At 44.8% G+C, this 11,530-nt stretch overlaps 1 protein-coding gene across 4 annotated transcripts in view; it reads right to left on the bottom strand.

Moving 5' to 3' along the window:
* The window catches only part of Helz (helicase with zinc finger), a 139,875-nt gene that overhangs the window by 113,092 nt on the left and 15,253 nt on the right, over positions 1-11,530 (bottom strand). The gene's annotated exons all lie outside the window — the stretch shown is intronic.

Raw genomic sequence — 11,530 nt, 5'->3', positions numbered from 1 at the left:
CAAAATCCTCATCGTGTAGGACTTTTTCCTCACACCCTTAAAAAAAGCTAGCCAAAGTCCGAGCTGGGCATTACTTCAACTCCGCCCACATTCCCAGAAGGCCAGGCCATGTGCGAGCAGCCTCACAGAGATAGCACATGAGGTCACTGCTTTCCAGGATCTCAGAGGTTAGCAGAGGAGCCAAAGCACAGGCTCCCAATAACCAGAAAGACTCATTCCATCGGAGGCGTGAGCTGGCTCAAGAGGTGAACGAGAGTTCACCATACAGACCAAAGCGGGAACAAAGGCCAGCTTTGCAGAGCCAAGAGTTCAGCTGCACTACAGGGCAAGGTGGGTAAAGGTGCTGGCCACCCAGCCTGGCAGCCCGCTGATCCCTGACAAGCACGAGGTGGAAGAAGCAACTCCTGCAAGTTTTCCTCTGACCTCTACACATGCGCCCACACACGGACACACAAGGACACCTAAAAATGTGTAAAAAAGGAAATCAATGTTCAGCTGAACTCAGCAAGAGGAGATGAACCACACGTTAAACTCAAGATGCCAAAAAGCAGTAGGGTATGGTAGGGAGAACTATGGGTCAAATGCCATGAGAAAAAGAGGCTCTTCCCACCAGTAACAGCACAGGAAGGACAGACAGGCTGTAAACAACGTCTAAGTGGTAGAGCCCTGGCCTGCATGCACAGGGTTGAGTCTGGCTCCCAGGGCTATGAAAGGGGAGGGAAGAAGAGGTAATCTATCAATGCCAGCCCTCCGAAGGGAGGAGGGTCAGTAGGCGGGAATGGCAGCTCTGATCACTAAGGGCACACTAGAGCCAGCGAGCCGGCTTGGGGAGAGAGATGCTGCTGCCAAACTGGCAACTGGAGCGGATCCCAGGGAACCACACAGTAGGAGCGAACCAACTTGTCTGACCACATGTGTGCTCTGTGGCAGGTGTGCAACACCTTCATTCACACAAAAGTAAAGACTTTTTCAAAATGCATCTTTGATAGTAACTAAAACCCAAGCAGACGGGCACAGCTGTGAGGGCTTTTTCTGGGCTGGATTATCTGAGGAGGGAGACCCACACTAAATCTGGATGGTGTGAAGTCAGAGCAAGCGTACTGTGGTCCACACTTCCTGGTGATGGCCTACATAAAGGGACAGGGGAGAAGGCTGCTTTGCTCTTTGCCGGCTTGCCCCCACTCACACAGGAGGGTTCAGCTGTCCTGTTGCTGAAGTATTCCTTTGCCAGTGTTAGACCCTACTTCTCCAGGATTCCAACAGATGGAAGACAGGCAGCTCTCAAGACTAGGACTGACTGGGACTGCATGGAACACCTACTGGACCCCTCACATTTCCATGGAGACAGCCACATCCTGTAAGCCACTCTAATAAATCCATGCATACTAGTTCACTCTATCAGAGAGAGAAACCCCAGTCAAAGAGTTCAAGGAGACAATAAGAGGGCCCAGCCCCCAAGATGGCGCAGTAAAGGTGCTTCCTGGAAGAGGCCCCCAGCTTGTTTGACTCACATATCCCAGTGGAAGGAGCACCATCTGACCACACACACACACACACACACACATATATATACACATACACACACATACACGCTCTGCGTCATGTGCTCACACTGGTGTAATAATCATTAAAACAGACTGCAGAAATTCAAGCCTGCTTCTCCCCATACCTTTACTGGGAACAGAGCCTGGCAGAGACGACCGGGCTGTAAGAAGTGACAGCTTCGGTACTGCTTCAGGGCCAGCTCTTACCAACCCTCCTCCCCACCTGCATCAAGGCCTGCTTCGCTTGGTCAATTAATTCTCTTAGTCTTTCTTCTGCCCTAACAACCTCCATGCTCCCTGCTGGCCTTATGGAAGTCATCTGTCCCGCCACCTCCTCAGCCTACAGAGGCAGTTTCCAACCTGTGGGTCGCAGCCCCTTTGGGGTTGAATGACCCTTTCACAGGGACTGCCTAAGACCATCAGGAGACCCAGACACTTGCATTATGATTCAGAAGCATAATTACAGTTATGAAGTAGCAACAAAAATAATTTCATGGTTGGGGGTCACCCACATGAGGTACTGTATGAAAGGGTCACAGCATTAGGAAGGTGGAGAAGCACTGGCCTACAAGAATGCTCTTGGCTGACATCCCCGGCTCCAGCCTTGCTTGACATCCCTAGCTCTGCCCTCACTAAGCTGTTCTGCTGCCATAAACTGCAGTGCAGGATGAGAGGCATCAGGATTGAGCACAGCCCTTCAGCTTCCCATACTGTTGATACTGCAGAAGACACAGACACCCTGAAGGAACAGGACAAGAGGGGTCGAAAGGGACACAGCATCACTGTACGTCAGCAGTTAGCAAATACAAGAAGTATATGAGATGCAATACAGTATTCTCTAACTTTCTCAATATGGAGAAAGAGACACACAGAGACGGAGACAGGGGTGTGTGTGTGTGTGTGTGTGTGTGTGTGTGTGTATACACAAAAGCACATGAAGGCTAAAGGCCAACACAAGCATCTTCCTCAATCACTCTCAACCTTGAGACAGTATCTCACCATGTAAACCAGGCTGGCCTTAAACTCACCTCTGTTGAATTTAAGAGATCCATCTGCCTATTTTATTTTTATTATTATTATTATTATAGGCTTATGGGAGTTTCTCCTAAACCTGGTGTCCACAAAGGCCAAAAGAGAACATCTGCTCCCTGGGACTGGAGTTACAGTTTTGACCACTATGTGGGTGCTGGGGATCAAACCAGGGTCCTCTGGGAAAGCAGCCTCACCGCCATCACACCAGCCCCTACCTCTCCCTCTTAAATGGTGGGACTAAAAGCATGCACCAGAGCAGCCTGGTGCCACATGCTTCAATCCCAGCACCCAAGAGGCAAAACGAAGTGGATCTGAGTTCGAGGGCAACTTGACCTATGACAATGCCTGGTACACCATAAGGCCCTGTACACAAAGCTATGCCTCACTACATCCAGGTTCCTTGTTTTTTTTTTTTAAGCTAAGGTCTCTTACTGAATCTGGAGTTTATCAATTTGGTGAGGCTGGCTGCCTAAAACCTCCGAGGATCTGCCTGTCTGTTTTCCCAACACTGGATAACAAGTATCAATACCATAACTGGCTTCTCCTTGGATGCCACCATGTGAACTCAGAACCACCCTCAGGCTAAATGACCTCCCTCGGGCCTTACCAATGGAGCTGCTTCCCCCAGCTCCGGGAATGTTTAACTAAAAACAAAATATGGCTTAAAATGTTTATACTTACCATGTTAAGTGTTAAGACTTTTTAACTTTTTTGGTTTTTTTTTTAGTTTTTCAAGACAAGATTTCCCTGTGTATCCCTGGCTGTATTAGAACTTACTCTGTTAGACCAGGCGCCTGCCTCTGCCTCTCAAGTGCTAGGATTAAAGGCATGTTTCTTTGTTTTAATTTTCTTTTTTTTAAACAAATTAATAATTTAACATAAAAAAATAAGAACTGTGTTATTAACTAACTAGATAATTCAACAAATAGACAACATCTCTTCAGTTCATTTCTTTTTTAAACTCCCTCAGCTTCACCTTCGCATGCTGTATAACTAACTCCCAGTCAGGTTTCAAAAGAGTTTAAACATTTCATTTATGGTTTGAATTTATGTCCTTAATATAAACATGTATTGACTTGGTAAAATCAATTATCAAACAAAAATGAAAACACTCCTCATTTCTGGATTCTGCAGTGACTCTGCCACCACACCTAAGACCAGCATAAGGGGCTGGGGTGACAGCTCAGCTCTTAAGAGCACTTTGCTGCTCTCCCAGAGGACTGGGGTTCAGTTCCCAGCACAGCCATGGTGGCTCACAGTCCTCTAGTTCCCAGGATCCAATGCCCTGGCTGGATCTCCATGAGCACTGTGCGCCTATGACACACACACACACACACACACATGCAGGTAAAACACCTATAAGCATGAAAAATTTAAAACTAAACCTTTAAAAAAAAAAAAAAAAAGAACGTCACGACAAACAATCACTACTTCACGGCACACGCCACAGATATCCCCAGAAACGCTTGGGACGAGATCCCTCTGTGCTGTAGAGAGCTGTCCTGTGTACAGTAGTAGTCTGTTGAACAGCAGCCTGGCCTCTACCTCCTAGACACCGCAGCTCGTCTGCCAGTTTGTAATAATGAAAACCGTCTCTAGGCATTAACAAAATGAGCCTCAGTCAGGAACTGATAGATAAGAACGTAAATAACAAAGGCACCCTATGGCAGGTCCAGCTACCAGGAAGATCCCACACTCACAGCCTGCCTGGGCTAAGAAGCAAGTTCAAGGACAGCCTGGACAGAACCAAAGACCCTGTCCCAAATAATTAAGAGTCCACCAAGCCGGCTCAGAGGTAAAGATGCTTGAGGCAAGGCTGGGCCCCACAGTGAGCTGTCTCTAACAAGTACCACTTTTACTTCTAATTATGTGCATATGTGAGGATCGATCATGTGCACACATGAGTGCAGGTGTCCTTCTAATTATGTGCATATATAAGGATCGATCATGTGCACACATGAGCGCAGGCGCCCTTGGAGGCCAGAGGTCAGTTACAGGAAGCAGCGAGATAGATGCCCAATGGAGGTTCCAGGAACTGAACTCAGGTCTTCTGGAAGCGCGGCAGAAGCTCTTCACCACCGAGCCAGCTCTCAGCCCCAGTTTTTAGGCTTGAGACAGAATCTGGCTTAAACTCAAGAGCCATCTCTCCACCCCACCCCTTTTTTTAAAGATTTATTTTATTTTTTTAATTGTGTGTGTACCTGTGTATGTATTAAAAACAAAGGTTTAAAGAACAAGAGGGTTGGGTTACACCCAGTGCCCTTAATAAAGTCCTAGAATAAACTCCAAAAGCCACAGGAAAGAAAAGACAAATCAGGTACCAAAACGCCAAGCATCCCACAAAACTCACAGCCTGTACCTAGCTAGACAAATACTATAAACACAAGTAGCAATAAAAACAAACTAGTACTGCTCAAACTATGTGTCCTCGGGAAGTAATACAGTGTCCTGAGGCAGAGCACAGACTAAGGCAGAGGCCCCACCTTGAAAGCTCACCAGCTTGGCACTCGCCAGCTCTGTGGCCTGGAGCAAGTGACTTAACCTGAGTTTCTCAATTTACCATCTGGAAATGGACAGTAAGACCGCTAATACTTCCCTCCTTTGGTTACTCTGTGAGGAGCTTAAAATGATACTTGGCAGTGGTAACTCCCCTAAACTTGCAAATTTTCACTTATGTAAAGTGGAAATCACTTAACACTCAGTACTTTCCAGCTGGAACTGGTTCAGAGGTTAAGAGCACCCAGGTTCAGTGTCCCAGTGCCCACATGGCAGTTTATAACCGTGCATAACTCTACTACATGCTGGCAAAACACTCACATGCTAAAATAAATATATCTTTAAAAAGAAATTCAGGGGCTAGAGAGATGGCTCAGCGGTTAAGAGGACGACTGATCTTTCTGAGGACCCAGGTTCAATTCCCAGCACCCACATGGCAGTTCACTACTGTTTATAATTCCAAGATCCGATGATCTCACATAGACATACATGCAGGCAAAACACCAATGCACATGAAATAAAAAATAAAATATTTTTAAAAAACAAAATAGAAATTCAGATTTTCATCACTTGAAAGGCAGAGGCAGGTGGACTTTTATGAGTTCAAGGCAAGCCAGAACTACTGTCGCAAACAAACCAACACCCAATAATATAAAATAAATTCAGTACTATTGTTTTTTTTTAATATTTATCTATTGTATGTAAGTACACTGTAGCTGTCTTCAGGTACGCCAGAAGAGGGCATCAGATTTCATTACAGATGGTTGTGAGCCACCATGTGGTTGCTGGGATTTGAACTCAGGACCTTTGGAAGAGCAGTCGGCGCTCTTAACCACTGAACCATCTCACCAGCCCTCAGTACTATTGTTAAAGAAAATGAAATACCACTCTATGTGACAACTTCACCTACTTGACAAAGGAATGATTTCATCTCAGTAAACAGTAATGACTGTGTGAGCAGTCACAGCTTCCATGGACACCATACCATACTTACATGCACAAACACACATGTGAGCACATACATACACAAACAATTAAATATATAACAAGAAGAGCAGGTATGATGCCGCATGCCTTTAATCCAGCACTCGGGAGGCAGAGACAGGTGGACCTCTGCAGTTCAAGGCCAGCCTGGTCTACAGACAGTTCCAGGACAGCCAGGGCTACACAGAGAAACCCTATCTCGGAAAAACAAACAAACAAACAAAGACAAAAACAAAACAAAAAACAAAAAAAGAATGAAAGTGGAAAAAATAGATGCAAAATAAGTGGGTTATTAGTAAACAAAAATGCTTGCATTTCCCTTCCTCCTCCTTAGGCTGAAAAGCAAGCACACAGCCTCAGAAGGAGCAATTTCCAATAAGCCAACTGTTGGAGGTCATCTGGCACAAAACATAGGTTGCTTTTGAAGAATGCCATCATAGCTGGACAGACGGCTGGTCTGGGTCCAAAGTAAATGCTGGAGAAAATGAACTCAATGGTGTAGCAGAGGGCGGTAGGCAGACTGGCTGCAACCAAGCACCTCTGTCTGTGACCACCTTAAATCAAGTCCTGAAATCCACTCTTGTTTCTTTGAGAATCCTTGGAACTTGCTGCTCTGTTGACCAGGTTGGCCTCCAATCACAGAGACCTGCCTGGTGGGATTAAAGCCATGCGCCCCCATGCCCAGCCTGTTTTTATTTGAAAACGAAAACATTACTAGGTGTGGTAGCATAATTCTAGTAATCCCAGAATTTAGGAGACTGAAGCAGAAAGATGCCACAAGTCCAGAGCCGTCTCCGAAAACAACTCAACCCAAGAGGGGGGCAAAGGAGAGTGCTCATTCTGCTCATTCTTGCATTTGAAACACAAGTGTGAAGACCCGAGTGCCCGGCATTCATGTAAAACTTACGCACATTGATAGGCAGCTGTATTCGTGAGTTCCAGGTCTGTGAGACTTTGTCTCAGAAAAAAAATGTAGAAAGCAACTAAGGAGGGGCTCCAACAGCAGCCTCTGCCTTCACACATGTGCACACACACACACACACACACACACACACACACACACACACCACCAACCGGTTGCATTCCTTACACTAACCTCTGCTGTCAGTGTGGCCAGTGCTCTTTCATCTCAAAACCTCTAGGATTTAAAGAGCAAAAAACAGCGACTGGGATCAAATCTCAGGGGCAACAGTAATCACCAAAAGTCATCACTCGAAAGTCAGGACGACTCCACATCTCTATCAACACAAAACTGCCTACTTCACAATTAACATAAAGGACCCATATGCATTTGCAAAGGTTTAGAAGACTAATAGCCGTATTCAATCTCCTCTCTTCTTTCACTGAAATTACTAACAGCCCTCACTGAGTCTTTTTTCTTCGTTGGGGGACAGGAGTGTCATGTCAGTACTGGGAGTTGAACCCAGGGCCACACATATGCCAGAAAAGCACTCTATCCATGAGCTGTATCCCAGACCTATAACTGATCCTTGATCAGAACCCCCGAGACATCTTCCTTTTGGACTATACATCCTATGTAGACATAAACAATGAAGTCATAGAAGAACTTAAAAGACTAAGTTCTATACAAAGTTCTTAGAGCTAGCTGATGGATGTAACTCGGTGACCTGCCTAGCATTCATGGGTTTGATTTCCAACATCATACAAACTGGGCAAGATAACACACACCTGTAATCCCAGCACTCAGGAGGGAGAGGCAGGAAGATGAGAAGTTCAAACACACTCTCAGCTGCAGAGCAGAATTCAAGACCATCCAGTCCCAAGTAGGGCTGGTAAGGCTGGCTCAACAGCGTTTGCTGCCAAACCTAAGACGTGAGTTCAAACTCTGGGCCTCACATGGTGAAGAGAGAGAACTACCTCCTCCAAGTTGTCCTCTGGCCTCCATGTGCATGCCATGGCCTGCATGTTCCCACATACATGCATACAGGCATGTCCACTCACACATATATACATACACACACATAAACAATAAATGTAAGAAACCTATTAATAGTTGGACTTTGGTCAGAGTAAATAAAAGTTTAATAGGTTTGGTCATATTAAATATGTTTAAGTTTCTTTACAAAACGAAGAATATAAACATTTTAAAGAGAAGAACTACTGGAAAAATTTGAAATCCACATCTTTTAAGCTAGCCATGTGGCTCTATTTTGCCCATAGGATTTCCACTATTACCCTACAATAAGGCTATACTACAAAGTCAGTCAGTGTGCTATGAGCACAGGAAGAAATCAGACTGACCCACATGACCTCTCACCCTCCCGCAGGGCCCAGCAGACACAGCAGGAAGCATCAGGTCTGCCAAAGACACAATGCACTGGGGCAACCCTGTCCTGGAACTCACTACAGAGTGCAACTGTCACAATTCCTCTGAGAGAAAAAAATTAAGAGCATTGCCCGCGCCCAGGGGGGCACAAGATTCTAAGATGTCCACCTAGTAATGTCCAAGCTCACTCCTCGGCACCTGAGTCACTCACAATCTGGCACAACCTTAACATTCTCAACCCCACACACAACACACAGACCCCAAACACAGTCAGGCCTCGGCAACACCACTGTCCTACCCACAGCATCCTCCCCAGCTTCTCTCTCGACCTATCGATAACCAGCCCTGCTTTCAGTGACCACCTCAAACCAGCCTGCCTCTGGTATCTATTACCTTGGATTATATGTAAAATACTTAAATGCCCAATACACCTCTTATGTATATAAATAGGTGTCGTGTTTCTGCCATTTTTATCTCCAGAATAACCACCACATTCACTAAAACTATTCAGTAAGAACTTTAGTTGAGGGGGCTGGAGAGATGGCTCAGCGGTTAAGAGCACCGAGTGCTCTTCCGAAGGTCCTGAGTTCAAATCCCAGCAACCACATGGTGGTTCACACAACCATCTGTAATGAGATCCGATGTCCTCTTCTGGTGTGTCTGAAGACATCTATAGTGTACTTATGTATAATAAATAAATCTTAAAAAAAAAAAAAAAGAAAGAAAAGGAAAAAGAAAAAGAACTTTAGTTGAACTGTCGAAAGAAATGACCTAGAGTAACTAAAATACCAGGCATTCCCAGCACTGTCGTGTTTGCATTCAGTTGTCACTAGAATGCCAGCCCTAAGAAGGACTGCAGTATCAGCTTCTCTATCATCTGTTTTGCCCAGACTGGAATCTGTAATGGTTTTATGGAATACACGGGCAAAACAAAATTTTATTTACAGTAATATACTTACTATTCAACTAGGCTTGCATTTTTCTCTAAAACATAAAAATCACTGAGCACACATACACATACATGGAAGGAAAGAAAGAAGGAAGGAGGGAGGAGGGAGGAGAGAGAAGGAGAGGAAGGGAAGAAGAAAGGGAAAAAAAAAACAAAGAAAATGCAAGGACCAGTGATAGCTCAGTCCTGATGATCTGAGTTCTATCCCCTGGATCCACATGGCAGAATAAGTTCTCAGCAAATTGTCCATTGATTATGTGTGTTTGTGCATGCACACAAACTCACATGTACGCACAATAATTAATATAAAAAGAATTTTTTAGCTGCTAACCATACAAGAGGCACTGGGAGAGATTAAGCCTCTGGGAGAGTATTAGAAGAAATCAAGTTTATCAACCACATTCTAGTTTAAACTCCTTCTTTCACAGAGATAATGCTCGTAAACTCCAAATGGATTAAGTACAGCAAAGAAAACTACTTTAGGGCTGGAGAGATGGCTCAGCCGTTAGAGTACTGCCTGCTCTTCCAGAGGTCTTGAGTTAAATTCCCAGCAGCCACATTGTGGCTCACAAGCATCTATCCTGGGATCTGATGCTCTCTTCTGGCATATAGATAGAGGACTCATTTACATAAAATAAATCTTTTAAAATATACGTTTTATTTTTTGTGTGTTTCATTTATTTTAAAGATAGGCTCTCATATGCCATAGCTCAGGCTAGCCAAGAACTCATTGTGTAGCACAGGATAATATACTCTCACAGCAATCTTCCTGTCTTAGCCTCTTGATTACAGGCATAAACCACAACATCAGGACCACAAAAAATCTTTTACATATAGGAAAGAAACCCGAAGGCCCTTCTCTGATCTGTTCTGGTAAGGATTGGGTTTATTTGCGAGCTAAAACTGAGATTCTTTTTTCTACCCATCACTGACTTTTCCTTAGCTCAATTTTCAAAATTTCTAGCACCTTTAAAGATAACCTTGTTTCAGTAATTCCAAATTATTTCCTAAAGAGTCTGAGTCTCCTCCGAAACCACGTAACATGGCTGTTGGTGAATAAAAACACACCCATACTGAGAAGCAAGAAAGCTCAACAAGGAGCTCTCGGGCTAGCAAGATGGACGCTGAAGGCCTGGTAGCACCAATTTGATTCCACATAAATGTGGAGAGGAAACCAAAGGCAAAGTTGTCCTTTCACCTCCGCTCAGCACAACACAAGCACCCACACACACATTTAAAGAATGAACTCTAGCAAAGATGGCTACTTTTCTGATGGGGTCTGTAGCCCAGGATAACCTGGAACTTACTATGTCACCCAGGCTAGCTCCAAATTCCAGATAATCCTGCCTTAGGCTCCTGAGAGCTGGAATTACTGGGGTGTACTAACCTACCTCAATGACATTTTTACAGTAACACAAACTTTTCTGGCTGGCTATGGTAGGCCACACCAGCAGACAATTGCCAAGGAGATCATGGGTGGGAGGCCAACCCGGGATTTCTCACTAAACCCCTTTCTATAGCATTACCTAGTATTTCTGCATTTTACTGTTATAAAACCCATTCCTTTGAAGTTTTTCCTTTCAGATTATCCATATAGGCATGCAACTAAGGTAGTCCAAAGTAGCTGAGCTTCTTAAACACCAAAGCAAAATGAAAGAGCCAACTTCCTCATTAAAACAAGAATGCTGGCAGGCATTGTGGAGCACACATTAATCCCAGCACTCAGGAGGCAAAGGCAGGCAGATCTCTGAGTTGCAGGCCAGTCTGGTCTACACAGAATTCCAGGCCAGCCACAGTGGCATATCAAGACTCTTATCTCACAAACAAACAAGAAGAGTGTATTGGAGGCAGGAGTGACAGCTCAGTGGTTAAGAGCGAGAGGTGCTCTCCCAGAGGTCCCAGGTTCTATTCTCGGTCCCAGGTTCTATTCTCAGACCCACACAGTGGCACATCTGGCAGTTAACTTCATTTCTAAGGGACCCAATTCTCTCCTCTGGCTATGTGAGCATTATACGTACATGATGCACAGACATACGTGCAGGCAAAACACCTAGTCACATAAAATAAAAATAAATAAACCTTCAATTAAGAAGGAATAGTGCAGGCTGGTGAGATGGCTCAGTGGGTAAGAGCACCCGACTGTTCTTCCGAAGGTCCGGAGTTCAAATCCCAGCAACCACATGGTGGCTCACAACCATCCTTAATGAGATCTGACTCCCTCTTCTGGAGTGTCTGAAG

The sequence above is a fragment of the Mus caroli genome, chromosome 11, assembly GCF_900094665.2.
Source record: "Mus caroli chromosome 11, CAROLI_EIJ_v1.1, whole genome shotgun sequence".
Classification (NCBI taxonomy): domain Eukaryota; kingdom Metazoa; phylum Chordata; class Mammalia; order Rodentia; family Muridae; genus Mus; species Mus caroli.
The sequence above is the reverse complement of the archived record's forward strand: the minus strand, read 5'-3'. Positions and strand labels throughout refer to the sequence as shown.